This window comes from Canis lupus, chromosome 29, assembly GCF_011100685.1.
Source record: "Canis lupus familiaris isolate Mischka breed German Shepherd chromosome 29, alternate assembly UU_Cfam_GSD_1.0, whole genome shotgun sequence".
Taxonomy (NCBI): domain Eukaryota; kingdom Metazoa; phylum Chordata; class Mammalia; order Carnivora; family Canidae; genus Canis; species Canis lupus.
Window position 1 is genome coordinate 12,972,811 of NC_049250.1, and position 19,904 is coordinate 12,992,714.

The following is a 19,904-nucleotide window of genomic DNA, read 5'->3' on the forward strand; positions in this document are numbered from 1 at the left end:
GGTTCCAACTGTGGCATCTAGAATCAAAGAGTAGTGTATCACTGACAAAAGTATGTGGATGATAAGTCGCACATTACAGGCTGTCTTCCATTGTGTATACACTTTTATTCTGCTGTTCTTTAAATTCTATTTATTTACGGCAAGAGAAAAGAGCTTTTTGTCTTTTTCCTTCGGATACATTTTATGTGTGTTGTATTGCATACTCCCTTATTCTTCCAGGGGCAATGCCTGCTGCTTTGTATCTTTGTTTCTTGCCTTCCATCAGTCTGGCCACTTAGCACACTGTTTCAGGATGGGAGGAAACACAAAGGCAGTGTTTCTCCTCTCCTCAACCTTGAGGTTTGATGTTTCAGGGGGCTTCTTGCACTGTGTCCCCATATGACAATGAGAGCACCATGAATGCCTTGCAACCACCTGCAGTTCAATTCCATTAAGTGCAAATTTATGGAAAGTAGTTCCATGGAGTTATAGGGACACACTTTTTATGATTATTATTATTGATTGAATAGGTTTCAGTCCTGTTCTAAACCTGGTTATCCAAGGTCCATGGTGAGGATGGAGAAGGTACCTGTGACCTTGGACGCAGCCGTTTTCCTATTATTTGTCCTTGATGGATAAGTGGTGGGAATCTAACTATATATGTTGAAGTGGATTTTAATTTTTTATGGCGGTTTAACTTCCTAAACATTACCATTTTCAGGATTAATCAGCCTCTTTAGATTATATTCTCAATCCCCTAGAGTCTAAACTGGAGACAAGTTTGAATGGCACACACCAAAGTCTGACATCACAGGTACTGGCTCAGACAAACAGCTTCAGGGAGAGCTTTTTCAGGCTGGAGGCTTTTATAAAAACATTACAGAGGGACACCTGGGTGGCTCAGCAGTTGAGCATCTGCCTTCAGCTCAGGGAGTGATCCTGCGGTCCCCAGATGGAGTCCCACATCAGGCTCCCTGCATGGAGCCTGCTTCTCCCTCTGCCTCTGTCTCTGCCTCTCTCTCTGTCTCTCTCGTGAATAAATAAAGTCTTAAAAAAAAATTCCAGAAGAAGAGAGGAAATAATCAGAATTCATTTATGGGCTTTTATTTTTACACTCCTTCCCAGTTTGATACAGAGTAACTTTTTTAGATCAAAAACAAAGATTACAATACTTCTGGGAAGACCATCATTCTATGATATAATTCTATGATATGAATTTAACAATCCAGAAATAATAACTGATGTCCCACAATATCCCAAAAGAAGAAAATTAGGACTGGGTTCTCCTACCCAACACATTACACTAAAGAGAATATCTGTGTGCCTGGGACCACATATGGTCTGTCGGCAGGGGTCTCAGACCCTATTCAATCAATAAGGTGCAAGGCCAAACAGTGGTAGCGGCAGCACAGCAGAAAATGAGTATGGGGTGGGTTGGAAATGCCTGGCTGTGGAACGGTCATCCATGTCTGCAAGTGCTTTGGAAGCAGTTGACAAAGCTGATGGTTGTGTGGAGGAGTAGTTTCCTGTACTGAGTGACCTGTGTTAGAGAAGAAAGTCCTGGGGTGGGGGGTGCGGGGGTAGAAAAGAACATGGTGGATGGATGATGGATGGGTGAAAAGCTCACAAAGAAGACAAAATGGAAAAAGCACCTCTACTGGCTCCATTGTCTTTGCTGTTGGTGGTCTGGCACCCACGACCCAACTGTGATTTTAGGATGAAGTCAGCCCAGTTCACAGGGTTCCATATGTTAGCACTTTTGCTGGTGGCCCTGGAACAAAATAAGGACCTGTGAATGCAAGAAGATGAAGAGAGAGCCTCACTTCTCAAATGCCCCATCTCTCCACTGTATAATGCACCTGTGCCAAATCTCCACACAGCAGATAAATCACCTCCACTACTTCCACGACTGTGCACCACTCTGTCCCTGCTATTCTCATTAAATGGAGATGGAGAATAAGTGAGAGAACAGGAGGTTTCATACTGGGAAAGGAAAGGAGAGGTGGGCAGTAGTGCAGACCCTGAAAGTAACTACAGACCATGACTTTTCCTGCTACCAGGCTTGCATGAGCCTTTCCATGAGGATGTGTATTGTTTATATTTTTGGGTGCTTCTGTATATTACTATGTCCTGGCATCTTAAAAACCTTTCTGGCTGAGGAGAGACTACATCTCTTGAAGCTAAAGGGTGCAGGCCAATGCATGCGTTTTATAGGCAAACTGACCAATCCAGAGGCCCACCTCCTCTCTCCGGTTGGTGCACCCCAGGAGACAATATGACTCTGCCTTGATCACATCAGGACCAAGGCCTAGGCAAAGGGACATCCCAAAAGCTAGGAACCTACTGAAATTATTCAAATAGCCAATCCTAAACTGTTTACCCTGCCCTCCCTGGCTTTTCCCCTGGAACTCCCAATAAAGGGTCTAACCCTAGTTTCCTATGCTCCTGCTTTCTTCCTCTACCACCCTGCATCTTCCCCACATGGTCCTGCATGCTGTGCCTGCAACCTGTAAGTATTAAAAAAACATAGTTTTTCCAAATTTTTCCTGTGTCTCCTCTGTTGGACCATACCTGGACAATCATCCCATAAAAGAACAGAGAACAGCATGAAATGTTTTAAGTGTGCTCTGAGCTATTGAGAAATATCCATAGATTCAATGACAGCAGATACATAAGTAGTTTTTCTTTTAACATGAAAATTTTTCGACTATCCCTTTCACTTTACTGAATTCAGAAACCAGGCACTGTCCTTGGCCTTGGGGGACACAAGGATGGAGATCTATTCCTGGAAGAGCACATAGTCAACTGGAAAAGATACAGAGAAACAAATATTTGGAAATTTAGTGCTGTATGATAGGTAGAGAGCTTGGGGTGCCCAAGAAAGGAGGGATTGAGTAGCAGAGAAGGTTGTCTGGAAAAAGGGATCCTTTTTTAGATCCTTGTTTTTGTCACCAGATGCTTTACTTTTTTAATCGATTATATTGACAGATGTCCAATTTAAGAGGCTGTATGTATGAATTTCCAGGAAAAGTCAAGCATTTTGAGGAAATTCCTTGAAATAATTTCTCAAGCTAAAGGTTTCAGAACGGATGGTGCGTGGTTTGTAAAATTGAGTTCTGAGTGCAGAATAGAGGGCTTTAAAAATGCTGTATTCTCATTGGACATAAAGCTTAAAAAAATTCAGATTTTCCCCCCTCGGACCTTCTTCATTCTCATGCATTCTCTCTACCTCTCAAATAAATAAATAAAATCTTAAAAGAAATTTCAGATTTTTAATTACAAATCATTTCTTTAAGTTTTATTCTATTCCTGTAGAAAATACTCAACTTGATAAAAATATTGTTATTCTCATCTCTACACAATTTTTTTCACTTTATATTGTAAATTCTGATTAATGTTCGTACAGCTAAAAAGAGAGAGAAAAGGAAAAAAAAAAACAGGAGTTGCCAACCCTATTATAGTGAAAAGAAATAGCAAAGACACCCTTGATCACTGTATCTCTACTAGTGTCTAAGGTATCTATTACTGATTTTGTAATTTTTAGAACATGTAATACATACAGAATATGACACTGGTTTTTTTTTTTTTTTTTTACTTAATTCATGAAAATTACCCTTATAGCTTTATGGTCCCCTTACATATATACAGAGTAAGGAAAGAAGTCTTTTCTCATGCTATCTCCTAGGAAAGTGCTTTGTGAACTGTATGGACTGGGATGGAGTGCACATTGCTGCTCAGCCAAACTCATGCTGCAAAGAATACAGGATGTGTGTGCCATCTGGATAGGGAGATGGTGCGCAGCCTGGCTAAACAGCTCCTTCATTTAATTCTTTCCTTTTCATCTGTCTGTAACACAATAAAGGAAATTAAAATCAGTGATCGATTGTGTTTGAGTGCATTATCATCAGGACTGAATACGTAAACAGTGCACCCAAATGAGAAGCTGTTTAATCACATTCTTTTTTTCCATGTGTCTAACTTGGTGTATCATTTATTTATTTAATATTTATTTTATTCAAAAGAGGGAAAGAAATTCATTTATTCCATTTGGGTGTTTCTCCTGTGTTAAGACATTCTGTTTTCCTCGCAAATTTATCCTTAGGAAAATATACAAAAATTTTTATTTATTAAAAGCAAATAAGTATTTGACCCCTTTGGTAACACTACTCTTTAAGTTTTCCCTTTTAACTATTTGTTATTAGTTTATTTATTGTAGTTCATAGAGGTTGTGGGTATGAATTCTGACATTTCAAGTAAGCCAGGAAAATTAATTTTCTTTATTAGAAATGACATAGGAGTGCTATTCTTTTTATTGAATCCGATTATCTTAGTACATTAGATTTCGTTGGGGAATTAGTTTGATATTCCTAAAATAGGAGAGAAAAAGTGATCCAAAGCCTTCTAATGATTAAATTTCCTTCCAAGGATAAGCTTATGCCCTGGAATAATGGGCTGATGTATAGCCTATTATTTGGTTAATTACTCATGTGCTCATAAAGACGTTCTGTATTTCTAAATGGGTTATGGTACCAATAGTGACTTAAATGAGCTGGTATTAAACAGTGATTGAAATTACAAAATGCAAGGTGAATCTGGAGGAAAATTTGAGATTCTTTTAAAAAATGGTCTTCTCTCCCTCCCTTCTTTTCAGATATTTGACTTGATAATTAAAATAGTATTCATTTACTTTATTAACAAGCATTTATAGTGATCAATTTTAGGGAAGGGAAAACTCCAACTTCAGTGTTTGCAATCTCTTTAAGGTGGGTTATGGTTGTCTGTGGTAGGTAGTTTTATACTGATGAAGCAGCATTTCCCAAAATCCACACAATGGTCACATTTCCAACCATTATCTACCTAACAGCTTTGTTTTAAAAAATGGTCCTATCGTGAGAAGCGGCATTGTGGGTTTGGATTAGGACTCAGGTATATTACACTATCCTGAGTCATAGCAGAGACTGTTATATATGTTATGTTTTTAAAATAATATTTTCTAATTGGTTGCTGTTGTTTTATAACAACTTCATTGATTTTTTTAAATTTTGATTTTGTGTATAAAAACTTTGTTGATTTGAATAGTGTTAACTACAGATTTTCTATGGGTAATTTTAACAGTTCCAAACAACAATAATTTCTGTCTTTTTCTTTTTTTATAATATTTGTCTTGCCTTACTGCATTGGCCAGGATCTCCAGAATGATGATAAACACAGGCAGTGTCATCAGACAGCTCTTTCCTTTTCCTAGTTTTTATAGAAAATATTGTGTTTCAACATTAAACATGATGGCATTGACAGTTTTGTTATAATCTTTTTTTAAGATTTTATTTATTTATTCATGTGAGACAGAGAGAGAGAGAGGCAGAGACATAGGCAGAGGGGAAGCAGGCCCCCTCTGGGGAGCCCGATGTGGGGCTCGATCCCAGGACCCCAGGATCACGCCCTGAGCTGAAAGCAGATATTCAACCACTGAGCCACCCAGGTGTCCTGATGGTTTTGTCATAGATAAACATACCAGGTTTCAAAAGTTGTGTCCTATTCCTACTTTGGTATGAAGCTTTTAATTATACATGGATATTGGATTTCTTATATATTTTTTTCTTGCATCTTCTGAGATGATCCTATGGTTTCCTCCTCAATCTGTTAATGTGGTCAATGACATTAAAAGACTTTCTGTTGTTAAAGTATTCCTGCATTACTAGATGAAAGCAATGCCATTATTCTGTATTACTGATACATATATATTATAGATACACACACACACACACACACACACACACACATACATGCTGGTTAACTTAGTTTTCTCACATTTTCAAGAGAATTTTGCATCCGTACTCCTAAGGAAGTTGGCATAGCATTTCTGTCTCACCTGCCTAGGGGAAACCAGACTGAAAACCACACAGCTAGAGGGGAGAAGTGACTCTTTCTGCTCCCAGTGTCTGACGCTCTCTCCAGTGGTGGCTGCAGGCATAACAATGCTGCTGTGGTAACAGTTCTGGAAGTACTAACAACATTGCTTGCAGCAGCAGCAGCAGTGCTGTGGAGTCCCCCACGGAGGAGGCTACAGGGGCAGCAATGGGAATAATTCAGGAAGTAATAACAATATTCGCTACAGCTGGAGCCGCTGATGTGAGTCCTCATGGTGGCAACTCCAAGGACAGCAGCAGTGGCCCATTCCTGGAAGTGTAAGTTTACTAGGCTCTGCCTAAGAAGCTGGACTTTGGACATTGGAAGCCTTGAGGCACCTGCCTCTGACCTCTGGACAACATTATCACTCTTCTAACTTAGAAGCAGCATAGATTTCTTGTAGTTATTAATTTTTGAACAACTGGACCTTTTCATCTTTTGCTCCGAATACCCTTGTATCTTGATTTATGAAATATGATAAATATGAGTCATTTCTTAGCTTGTACAGTGTTTACGTTTTTAATTAATTACAACCGTGGAAAAATTGGGAGTAATCCCATAAAAATCCAGTTTTCAGTCTTGGCAGTTTTCAAGAGCTGGCAATGCTGAGCTAGCTTCCTGCAAGGCAACAATTGGATGATGCTGAGTAATGGCTGCCCTTTAAATAAGACTGTCTTCCTCAGTTCACCAATTTCCCCATTCAGACTGCTTCTAGAATCTTCCTCCTTCTAGCACTATGCACATTTATATTTTTGCAGCACTGTAAATGGTCAACAAGCATAGCAGAGGGGATCCCTGGGTGGCTCAGTGGTTTAGCACCTGCCTTTGGCCTGGGGCGTGATCCTGGAGTCCCAGGATCGAGTCCCATATTGGGCTCCCTGCATGGAGCCTGCTTTTCCCTCTGCCTGTGACTCTGCCTCTCCCTCTCTCTGTGTCTCTTCTGAATAAATAAAATCTTTAAATAAAACAAGCATAGCAGAATTTCAGGAATATTAATTATTTTCTTCACTTACAAAGAAAGATATATTTTATAAGTCACATAAATTACATAAATTTGACTTAAACTTGAGTTGTAACATTTAGAGCCACCTGTAACTATTAAACGATAAGTATTAGACTAATCACGTCAATGCAGTTTTAAAATTAACTGGTGACAGCAGGGTTTTTGTTGTAGTCATTGGTGTTTTTTGTTTTGTTTGCTCTTTGTTTTAGACTTTAAGTAAAAAATGACATTATTTGTGCCAGATTCTCAACTCCTTTTGGCTTTGGATTTTTTTTTTCTTCCATGTGTATGAATCCTTTGAAGTCAACCAGGGCTGACTGCAAGACGACTCTTTGTGCAATCCAATCAGGCTAATTTCAATTTTAAGTGCAGGAGACAGGCATGCTTTTCATCGTCCCCTTTGTGTAGCTATGATGGATTGGCTAGTGTTGAGTTAGTAAGATTTCCAGGAAAGGACAGTACAAATGCTGTCCTAAGCAGCCTGCTAATAAATAGACCTCATGTCTTAAAATCTTCCACTTGCTGTTTTATTTTAAGAGTGGAGTAAAGGTCCACCAAAGCACAGAATACATTTCACTTTGCAGTTTTATCTGAAAAGCTACCAGTATTTGCATTCCCATATGACTCTAATAAGAAGTGCAAGTAAAGAATCCCTATTTAAAATAATTTACAGATTTGTAAGAGCAAGAACTGGTAAGAGAAAGTTTCATGTTAACTTAAGTATACTGTCTAAACATATTCTTGTTTTTCCTTACATACTTAAAAATACTTTCTAGAAATCTCTTTTCCAGGGGTTATTGGTAGAATACAATCAATGAGATAAGCTCGTAGATAACTAATTAAAATTATATTTAAATTATTATCGTGTGTGTGGGGTTAAGTGTAAAAATATCAAATCATAATTTGATAAGAAGCATGAGCTGTATTAAACTTAGGGAGTAATTAAAATGTTTCCTGACAATTTTCTTTACTTTTTATTGCTTGAATTATTCCAAAAGAGGAAAGCTTTATACTTTTGTATAAAATAATGAACAACAAAAAAAGGAAAATGAAAGTAATTGTGTAACAAATTCAACATCAATCTTCAGTTACAATCAAAAATTTAAAAACTGTACTAATCAAAATAATACCTCCCTCTTACTGCACATTCACCATGAGTCTGGGGCAGTTGCATTGGCTGCATGTTAATTTATTCATATAATCCTCATAATAACACTTCTGTCTTAAATACCTTTATTACGATTCTCACTTTACATAAAAGGAAATAGAAGTAATCGGTTTCTCAACTCCGTGGAGCTAATCCCTCATAGAGCAGGATTTGAGCCCAGGCAATAGGAGTCTGGAGGTTTTACCACAACACATTGCCACCTTTCATTTGCCACACATATATGTTTACATGTTTATTTACAGTCAGACTTTGCTAATTCTTTCTCCATTAGACATGGATGTTAAACACATCTTTAGGGATCTTAGCATACATTAATTCTATCTAATTCTTTCCAAATCTGCCCCACTCCTTGCCCCCCATCCTCAGCTCAACTTCAGTTTGATTGAAGTACTCTGGGAACTTTGAGGCCAGAAGCAGGAGTTTGGTGAAGCTTGGGGAGGTGAAGAACAGTTAGATAAGATTTAATAGAGCAGTGGACATTCATTTAGTAAAGTCACAGGATATAAAATCAGTGTATAGAAATCTGTAGCATTTCTATACAGTAATATTGATCCAAAGAAATTACATTTATATTTACAACTGCACAAAAAAAAATACTAGGAATAAACTTAGCCAAATAGGTAAAAGACCTGTACTCTGAAAACTATAAAACAGTGATGAAAGAAATTGAAAGCAACACAAAGAATTGAAAAGACATTCTATGTTCATTGGTGAAAAGAACAAATGTTAAAATGTCCATACTAAAAAAAAAAAAAAAATGTCCATACGACCCAAAGCTATCTATAAATTTGACACAATCCCTATCAAAATACCAATGGCATTTTTTCACAGAACCAGAACAAACAATCCTAAAATGTGTATGGAATCACAGAACATCCCAAATAGCCAAAGTAATCTTAAGAAAGAAAAACAAAACTAGGGGTATCATAATTCAGGCTTCAAGTTATATTGCAAAGCTATAGTAATCAAAGCTGTCTGATACTGGCACAAAACAGACGCATAGGTCAATGGAACAGAATAGAAAACGCAGAAATAAGCCCACAATTATATGGTCAATTAATTTTCAGCACAGGAGGAAAGAATATACAGTGGGAAAAAGTCTACCAAATGGTGTTGGGAAAGGTGGACAGCTGCATGCAAAAGGATGAAACAGGACCACTTTCTTATACCATACACAAAAATAAACCCAAAATGCATTAAAGACCTAAATGTGAGACCTGAAACCATAAAAATCCTAGAAGAGAGCACAGGCAATAATGTCTATGACATTGGCTATCACACCATTTTTCTAGATACATTTCCTGAGGTAAGGGAAATAAACCCAAAAATAAAGGATTAGGACTACATCAAAATAAAAAGCTTCTACACAGAGAAGGAAACAATCAACAAAACTAAAAGGTAACCTACGGAATGGGAGAAGATATTTACAACTGACATCACTGATAAAAGTTTGGTATCCAAAATATAGAAAAAACTGATATAACTTAACACCCAAAACCAAATAACCCAATTAAAAATGGGCAGAAGACACAAATAGACATTTTTTCCAAAGAAGAACCGAGGTGGCCAACAGATATATGAGAAGATACTCAACATCACTATTAGGGAAACACAAATCAAAATCACAGTATCACCTCACACCAATAGGAATGACTAAAATCAAAAACAGAAGAAACAACAAGTGTTGATGAAAATGTGGAGAACAGGAACCTTTTTGCACTGTTGCAGGGTAGGAATGCAAACTGGTGCAGCCACTGTGAAAGCAGTATGGAGATTCCTTAAAAAGTTAAAAATAGAACTACCTTATGATCCATGAATTGCATTACTGGGTATTTACCCAGTAATATATATATTACTTAATTATACATATATATTATATTATTATACATATATTATTATACATATATTATACATATTATACATTATTTAATTATACATACATTATATATAATTATATATACTATAATTATACATATATTATACGTGTATATAATGGAATACTATTCAGCTATAAAAAGGAATGAAATCTTGCTATTTGCAACAGCATGGATGAATCTAGATAGTATAAGGCTAACTGAAATAAGTCAGTTAGAGAAACAAAAAATACTATATGATTTTGCTCATATGTGGAATTTAAGAAACAAAATAAATAAAGGAAAAAAAGAGCAAGAGAGACAAATCAAGAAACAGATTGTTAACTATAAAGAACAAACTAGGGAAGCCAGGGTGGCTCAGTGGTTTAGCACTGCCTTCAGCCCAGGGCGTGATCCTGGAGACACCTAATCGAGTCCCACGTCGGGCTCCCTGCATGGGGCCTGTGTCTCCCTCTGCCTGTGTCTCTGCCCCTCTGTCTCTCTCTCTCTCTCTCTCTCTCTGTGTCTCTCATGAATAAATAAATAAAATCTTAAAAAAAAAAAAAAAAGAACAAACTAATGATTCCTAGAGGGGAAAAGGGTGGGAGGATGGGTTAAATAGGTGATGGGGATTAAGGAGTGCACTTGCTGTGATGAGCATTGAGTGATGTATGAAAGTGTTAAATCACTATTTTGTACACCTGAAACTAATAGAACACTGTATTTTAACTACACTGGAATTAAAATCCAAAACTTGGGTGGCCCAGATGGCTCAGTGGTTTAGTGCCGCCTTCAGCCCGGGGCATGATCTTGGAGACCTGGGATCGAGTCCTGCGTGGGGCTCTCTGCATGGAGCCTACTTGTGTCTCTGTCTCTCTCTCTCTTTGTGTCTCTCATAAATTAGTAAAATCTTAAAAAAAAATTCAAAACTTAATAAAAGAAATCAATAGGTTAAAAAAAAAAAGTTTTCCTGGAAGTGGGAGCTGTTCGTTTGCACCAAATTACTGCCGATTTCTCAACCTAGAGCAATCTACCCAATCTTTTCAAATAATTACTGTTCTATTCTTTTTTTTTTTTTTTTTTTTTTTTTTTTTTACTGTTCTATTCTTAAATAAAAATATACTGAAGTCTGTGGCACTGGGATGGAATACCCCCTTTCTTTTTTTTTTTTAATTTATTTTTTATTGGTGTTCAGTTTACTAACATACAGAATAACCCCCAGTGCCGTCACCCATTCACTCCCACCCCCCGCCCTTCTCCCCTTCTACCACCCCTAGTTGGTTTCCCAGAGTTAGCAGTCTTTACGTTCTGTCTCCCTTTCTGATATTTCCCACACATTTCTTCTCCCTTCCCTTATATTCCCTTTCACTATTATTTATATTCCCCAAATGAATGAGAACATATAATGTTTGTCCTTCTCCGATTGACTTATTTCACTCAGCATAATACCCTCCAGTTCCATCCACATTGAAGCAAATGGTGGGTATTTGTCATTTCTAACGGCTGAGGAATATTCCATTGTATACATAAACCACATCTTCTTTATCCATTCATCTTTCTTTGGACACCGAGGCTCCTTCCACAGTTTGGCTATCGTGGCCATTGCTGCTAGAAACATCGGGGTGCAGGTGTCCCGGCGTTTCATTGCATTTGTATCTTTGGGGTAAATCCCCAGCAGTGCAATTGCTGGGTCGTAGGGCAGGTATATTTTTAACTGTTTGAGGAACCTCCACACAGTTTTCCAGAGTGGCTGCACCAGTTCACATTCCCACCAACAGTGTAAGAGGGTTCCCTTTTCTCCGCATCCTCTCCAACATTTGTTGTTTCCTCCCTTGTTAATTTTCCCCATTCTCACTGGTGTGAGGTGGTATCTCATTGTGGTTTTGATTTGTATTTCCCTGATGGCAAGTGATGCGGAGCATTTTCTCATGTGCATGTTGGCCATGTCTATGTCTTCCTCTGTGAGATTTCTCTTCATGTCTTTTGCCCATTTCATGATTGGGTTGTTTGTTTCTTTGCTGTTGAGTTTAGATCTTGGATACTAGCCCTTTATCTGATATGTCATTTGCAAATATCTCCTCCCATTCTGTAGGTTGTCTTTTAGTTTTGTTGACTGTATCCTTTGCTGTGCAAAAGCTTCTTATCTTGATGAAGTCCCAATAGTTCATTTTTGCTTTTGTTTCTTTTGCCTTCGTGGATGTATCTTGCAAGAAGTTACTGTGGCTGAGTTCAAAAAGGGTGTTGCCTGTGTTCTCCTCTAGGATTTTGATGGAATCTTGTCTCACATTTAGATCTTTCATCCATTTTGAGTTTATCTTTGTGTATGGTGAAAGAGAGTGGTCTAGTTTCATTCTTCTGCATGTGGATGTCCAATTTTCCCAGCACCATTTATTGAAGATACTGTCTTTCTTCCAATGGATAGTCTTTCCTCCTTTATGGAATATTAGTTGACCGGAATACCCCCTTTCTACCCATTTTTCTATGAGCTTTAGTCTCTGGGTCACTCTTCTAGGAAGAACTTTAGTGCTGGTTCATGGATTTTTTTGGTCCCAATTCTGGTCATATTCACAGAGGTAGAGTTCTTTGACCACTTGATGTCTTACTATTTCCATTTCTGATAAACATGTTTCTCCCTCCCTCCCATGATAATGATCTGGACCTTTCTATCAGCCAGCATTCCCTCATCTTTGGAATGGCCTAGGCCACTTTCTGTGTGTAGCACTCAGTAAAGTTGATCTTGCTAAGGATGCTCTCTAGTCTTCCTCCAACTGAAATACTGGCCTTACTGTTTCACTTTGTGCTGCTACCATGTCCCTCCTTCCTAAAAGTCTCCTCCTTGGTCTCTCTGACTTCTATTTGTTGAAGATAATAGAGTCTTGTTTCCTATATAGACTTCAGACAGTGATGGGGCTTCATAATGCAATCACTAATAGAAAATACACAATAGAGGATAAATAGCTAATAAAACTGCCAATAGGAAAATGGCTTAGGATGGTCACTTGGTAAAGCAAGTATTATGGAAGGCAAAACTGGTGAAATTTCAGGGTCTTACTGAAATTAGAGAACAATGGAAAAATTTTATTCAAAAGTATGTTTATTTTGGCTTAATAGTCAACTTAACATGAAAAAAATAATTGAGTTATCTACATCAAATCATTAAAATTTGGCCTTCTCTACCCAGCTGAAACAATCGTACTGATCAACTGATCACCTGAATAGAGCTTGTCTAACACATGTATTTTCTCCATAGGGTACATCACAACCTTCTTGTGCTTAGAGATACTAGATTACACTTTAGCTGTATGCTTGGGGGCCATTTCAAACAGCAAAAGCCCCAGTAAGGAGCATAAAAGAGCAACAAATAGGGCATTAAAGTAAACTATGAAAAGGACACTTGTTTACAGTATAAGAACTGACAGGAGAAGGCACAGCATCATGTTGCTTGCTTTCAGTGGGAAAACTACCCTTCAGGCATTTACATTTTTCCCCTGCTCTGCACACGTCCACAAATGACTGCAAAAGTGTTGGGTGTTGATTTCGGGGTTACAAATAAATGTTAGCTAGTAGGTGAATTCGCAAAAATAAATTGTGTGAATAATAAAGATTGTATATGTCTTGTATGTGTATTCACTGGTGTATTCTCAGGTGTTTTTACTGATAATGGTACATAATAAAGCATGTTTAAGAACTGACCTGTAGGGCAGCCCCAGTGGTCCAGCGGTTTAGTGCCACCTTCGACCCGTGGCGTGATCCTGGAGACCAGGGATCGAGTCCCACATCAGGCTCCCTGCATGGAGCCTGTTTCTCCCTCTGCCTGTGTCTCTGCCCCCCCCCCCCTCTCTCTGTCATGAATAAATAAATAAAATCTTAAAAAAAAAAAAAAGAACTGACTGTAGACTAAGCCTTACTCTACTCTTACAGGCATTCCAGAAGTTTAATAATCTAGTCATTAATTGTCTCTTCCTACTAGTCTTTTATTGCTACTGCTACTACTACTATTACTACTACTGTTACTACTATTACCACTTACATGTTACAAGGTTTGCAATCACTTCTTTATAATCTTACTTCTCTTTCCAGACCATGAACTCTTTTTTTTTTTTTAAAGATTTTATTTATTTATTCATGAGAGATACAGAGAGAGAGGCGGAGACACAGGCATAGGCAGAAGCAGGCTCCATGCAGGGAGCCCGACATGGGACTCGATCCCAGGTCTCCAGGATCACACCCTGGGCTGAAGGCGGCGCTAAACCGCTGAGCCACCCGGGCTGCCCCAGACCATAAACTCTTAAAGGGCAAGTTTGTATTCCCCAATACTTATTACAGTGCTTGCTTCATTGCACAGTCTCAGTAACTATTTGACCTAGCACTGTTGTCATGACATATTATTAAAGATCATGACATTATTTTAGATCCAACACTGTATTGGATCACACTAGAAAAGAATGCTCTCACATTCTAGAAGAAACCAGTGAAAGAGGGCATGGTTAAAAGTGTCCAATGTCGAAGATTCTGAAGAAACAGAGACTAAGGGCAAGCAATGGGATTTGTAGGTCACCATAGCTATCATCCAAGGGGCCCCTCTCACAGCCAGGCAGTAGAAGAAAGGAGGCAAATTCAGATGTGTCTCTTTGTAGAGCTCATGTTCTTTCTCTCAGGTCATAGTGTTTCCATCTCAGAAAGAGGCATGGAAGGAGAGGAAACCGGATTTTTAACTTGTGGTAGCTTTTGATGACTAGTATTAGGAAGAAGTGATAGGTTTGGATAAGTGGCCCAGATTTAGCCTATTACGGTCCTTGGATTCCCAAAGTAAGTCTAATGTAGTTTCTAATTTCCTGTTGGGAAAGCAAAATTCAACCTGGTTAGCCTGGGTGAAACTTGTATCCCTGACCTGAGAACTTTGTGACAACTTTTGACTGGGAAGAAAAATCCATACCCTCTTTTGCCAAATGTCTTAGAAATAGATTGTCTTCTGGGCAGAGCTGCTGGGCATCATTAGCTAGGCTCTTGCTCCAGGCATTAAAAGATAAGCAACATTAAGATTGTAGCCAAACTTATAGTTAAAATCTGGCTTAGAATCAGAGTTTCCGTTCTCATTCAATACCAAAATTAGCATTGTCATGTGCTTTGTATTATGAGGACTAAGCCATGTATTTTTTCCTTTTTTTTAATTGTCTAATGATGTCTATGCTTAAAATGATGGTGATGCACTTGAGAATGTTTGCTGCATTTACCTTTATGTAACCTCATCATATAGACTCAGTAGTGGTATGAAAAAACTTTGCCTGAATTCCTCTGCCTTTGACCAAGTAATCACATGAGAAAAAAGCTTCCTGTCCTCTTCATAAGTTCGGAGGACGCACTCCTATCTTCTGTAGAATAAGTTATATTTACAGAGATTCATAGCAAGTTCCTATGTTAGTTATGATAAGAAGACTGTGCTTTTTTTTCCCCTCCATATCCCTTTGCAAAGCATTTGGTAAAACTTCCTCTCAGTCTGCTTACAAATACTTAGTAACTTCATCATTTTGCATAAACTGCTTTAATTTCAATGAAGAATGTTATTTCCTAGCATAAGATATAAACATGTGTGAATTTAAAATTAAATCATCTTTATGTCTGTCTTTTAGAGGATATATTGAAAATAGGATTTGCTAAAAACACTAGTGATAATATAAAATATTCAGTGCTGTCCATGCAAAAGATAACAGCAGGCAACAATCTTCTAAGGCACTCATATTAGGAATAGGGCCAGCCAGTGTTTGAGGGAGTAACGGGCTAGTCTAGAAGACTTACCTGCTTGGGCATCTCAAGTAGCCCAGGCAATGGGTATGAGCATGACACCTTCCTTGCACGGGGACAAAGGGCAGAAGTTCCTGGCAACAAATATTTGTTTAATCACATACATAGTTTTTTGGATTAGCATCCTCAATGCTTTCCATTTTTGCTCAGCAGAAATCTCCCCTCCCTACCACTGTCCATTTGCCCATCTACTCATTCAATGAACATTTATAAAATTAGGAACTATAAGGAATAGGCAAACAAAGAATAAGCCAGGATTGCTGCTTGTGACAATCCAAAGGAGTTCTGGAGGACTTTGGCATAATAGGCCTGCCCTCTGGGATTGTAGCTCTGCATTTGGCATGATAGTTACTGTCAACTATTTTTAAAAAGTATTTTAATCTCTCTACCTCATGTGATTCGTGGATGTGACAAATTTCTCAGTGTTCTTATGACTGTCTCCTTTTATTTTTCTACCACAATATAAGGAAATTAGACATAGTATTTAGAGAGTTAAGTATGTTTCTTCCCCCTACACCTTCCCTACTCTGTCAAGGAAATAGCAAAAGTAAAATTCCTGTCACTTATTAAATCACAGCACATAAGAACAGCTATGTGCCAGGGATCCTTGGGTAGCTCAGTGGTTTAGCGCCTGCCTTTGGCCCAGGGTGTGATTCTGAAGTCCTGGGATCAAGTCCCACATCAGGCTCCCTGCATGGAGCCTGCTTCTCCCTCTTCCTGTGTCTCTGCCTCTCTCTCCCTCTCTGTGTCTCTCATGAATAAATAAATAAATAAATATATATATTTATATATATATATATTTTTAAAGCTATGTGCCTAATGCAAATCCTCAATTCATGGACTGAGAACATAGAACTGGAGAACTGAAATGTGATGAGTTAATAGGGGGAAAAAGAAACATTAAAAAATCATTTAAGCATCTTTTTAAAAATGGCCAATAATAGCATCCTACATGTCAGGCTAATAGAGGGGGGAAAAAACCTTGTAGACATGAAATAGTAATTATGTTAGACACAGTTAACTGTATTTCTTATTGCTAGACTATATGCAGAACATAATTCTTTTGCCTCTAAATTATATTACCTAATGATTAGAGAGAATCAACTGATGATAGAAGATTTAGTAATCTGGCCCATTTTAATATTGTGATGGAGCAGTGAATTCAGGCTGAAGGAAAAACACACCATCCTACACAGGCTTATACAGCATTATGGCCCACAATGAGGTTGGAAGGGTACAGCAATACACACTTCTGGTTCCTTCTGCCTCCTAAATCCCCCACTGCGGCATGTTTTTATGGTAACAGCAGGCAAAAATCTTCCAAAGAAGTCATATCAGGAATAGGGCCAGCCAGTTTTGAGGGAGTGACAGGCTGATCTAGAAGACTTACCTGCTTAGGCATCTCATGTTCATGTTCAGCTGCCACTTGAGAACTTCTAGGATTCTATCTGAAGTCGTGTTCCCTGGCATAGGATTGGGGAAATAGCTGACAGTAAAGTCTTTAAGGATGACCTGTTCCATGGACTTAAACATTGAGTTTTTCTCCTCTTGAGTAGGAGACTAGTATGCACAAGTTTCTACATGTGGCTAGAAGAGCATCCAAATAACCTTGGAGACTATTTAAAACTGCAGATTTCTAGGTCCCACCCTGACTAGTTAGAAAATAATTCGGTTGGGAGAATTTATTAGTTATCTCCTGTTTCAGTAACACTGTAACAAACACTGGTAAAGAGGTAGGTAGCCTACAAACTTTTTTTTTTTTTTTTTTTTTTTTCTTGCTGAAAGGTGTGAAGGTTAGTTGTGACTCAGCTGGGCTGGGTTGGGCCTGGGTTCAGCTTTGCTCCACATGTCTCTCATTCTAGAACCCAGGTTGAGGAACAGCAGCCATCTGGGGCTGCTCTTTTCATAGCAGAAGGCAAAAGAAAGGTGAATGAAAACGTATGATGGTCTTTATTATTATTATTTTTTAAAGATTTATTTATTTATTCATGATAGAGAATGAGAGAGAGAGAGAGGCAGAAACACAGGCAGAGGGAGAAGCAGGCTCCATGCCGTGAGCCCAACACAGGACTCGATCCTGAGGCTCCAGGATCGCGCCGTGGGCCAAAGGCAGGCGCCAAACCGCTGAGCCACCCAGGGATCCCCAAAACGTATGATGGTCTTTAAAGTCCAGTTTTGGACTGACCCATCCTTGATTTTGCCCACATTCCATTGGTCAAAACAAGTCACACGATGAAGCCCAAGGCAGTGAGTTTGGAAGGTACATTCTGCCCCAAGGGGAAAGGGAGGAGGAATGATCACTTGGGGGGTGGGGCTGTAAATGGTGAGGACAGTTAGTACTGAGGGACTAGATGTAGCAATTCAACAGGTAACTTTCATGAAATCAATCCTACTACCTATTAGAGGATTGCCATTTGGTGCCACCAGAGAATATGTCATAGCAAGAGAAATGATGGGCTTCATTCCTTTGGTAGCTCAGCAAATATTTTTCGTCACCAACATGCACCATCCAAAGATAGAAACTGTTAATACAGCTAATGTAAATCAATAACAGAAGATAATTAAGAGTAGAAAGGGAACAAGAAAATAGGCACCTTATGTACATTGAGGGTGGAAATGAGTGTATCAGGGAAGACTTCTCAGCAGAGGCAACATCTGAGGTCAGCTACCATGATGGGTGAATGTTGTCTAGAGAAGGAAACTGCAAGAAGGGAAAGGAATATTCTACACAGAGGAGATTACAGGACAAAGGGAGGAGTTTAGAAGCATATTTGGCAGAGAATACTATGTGTTCTCTAAATCCTGCTTCTTTTCCTATTGGTCCTAGAATTAGATTACCTTTCCTACCCTCCCTTGCACTTGGCTGTGGCTGAGTATTGACCCGAGGATGAGCCCAGAAATGGTGTATTTTTTTCCAGGTCTGGCCCTTACAAACCTGCCACATGCACATCCCCATTTCTCAGCCTTTCCCCCTGTCTGCTGAATGAGAGGAGGGTGGCTCCCCAAGATGGAAGGGCCTGAATCACTGGATGATGCATGGAAAGTTTTCTCCATCAACAAGGAATATTTGTGTGTGTGAGAGAGAAAGTTGTATTGTGCAAAGCCACTGAGATTTAGGATTTGTTTATTATAGCAACTAGTATGTCCTGCCTTACCTTGTAGAGCTTATATGTGTGTTGCTGATAGTAAGTGAGGACTATGAGGAAGTAAAACAGAGAGTCACCACTGACCAGCTGTGTTAGGTACTTACTGTAGGCACCTCTGGTTATTTTTAGAACCAAGTGAATTAAAAGATATAATAGCACCTTAGAATTATAAGTCTGGGCAAAACATTAACATGTGAACATGCCCAGCTTAAGGGGTGCTTCATGCTGCAGAGACCATGAGTCAAGCACAGTCACTTACAGTAGGCATTTATGGCAGAAGAAATGACAACACTGTTCTTCTGGAAGCCTTTTTATTTCTAATGTGCATTGACATGTGTCCCCAAAGGTTCAAATTCAACTGCAGCTGAGAGGGCCCTCTCTCTCCATCCTTCAACCTTGGAAGTGTCTGTTATCCATGAAACTTAAGGAAGAAAACCCAGCTCATTAATCAGTATGTCATCACATGACTGGAAATTAAATAGTAAAGCGGTAAAGCCTCTGAGTTGATATGATAGGAAGTATCACAGGTGTATGTTTCTGCTTCTATTTCAAAGTAAGACACCATCTGGAAGTTATCCTTCCTGCCAAAAGGAGTAGAGACATAAAGGCTCCCCGTCCCCTTCCAAATTAGAACTCATAGACGGAATTGAACTCTGCCAAATGGAGAAAGAAGCCCTCGTTGGAGATATAAGGGACTGATGAGAGAGGCAAGCAGGAGAAAACTCTTCTCAGAAGCAACTTTTTCTGAATACAAATGATAATAACTTTGTATTGAAAATGGAATTTGAACTTCACACAAGCAGAGACAGAATTTTTGGCACAAGGGCAAGATTACTCATTGGAGATCATCACGATACAGAATATCTAGAAGTAGGCCTGGCATAATCCATCAGTGTTGGAAGAGAAACATGGATGCAACCAAAACAGAGAGTTTTTATAGTCACCTCTTACTAAGAGCGTTCCTAATACTTAGCGAGGAAATAAATTCATGTCAGCACTCCCACTGTGTAAAATCTCTATATGTGGTATGTTGTGATGCTTGGTTT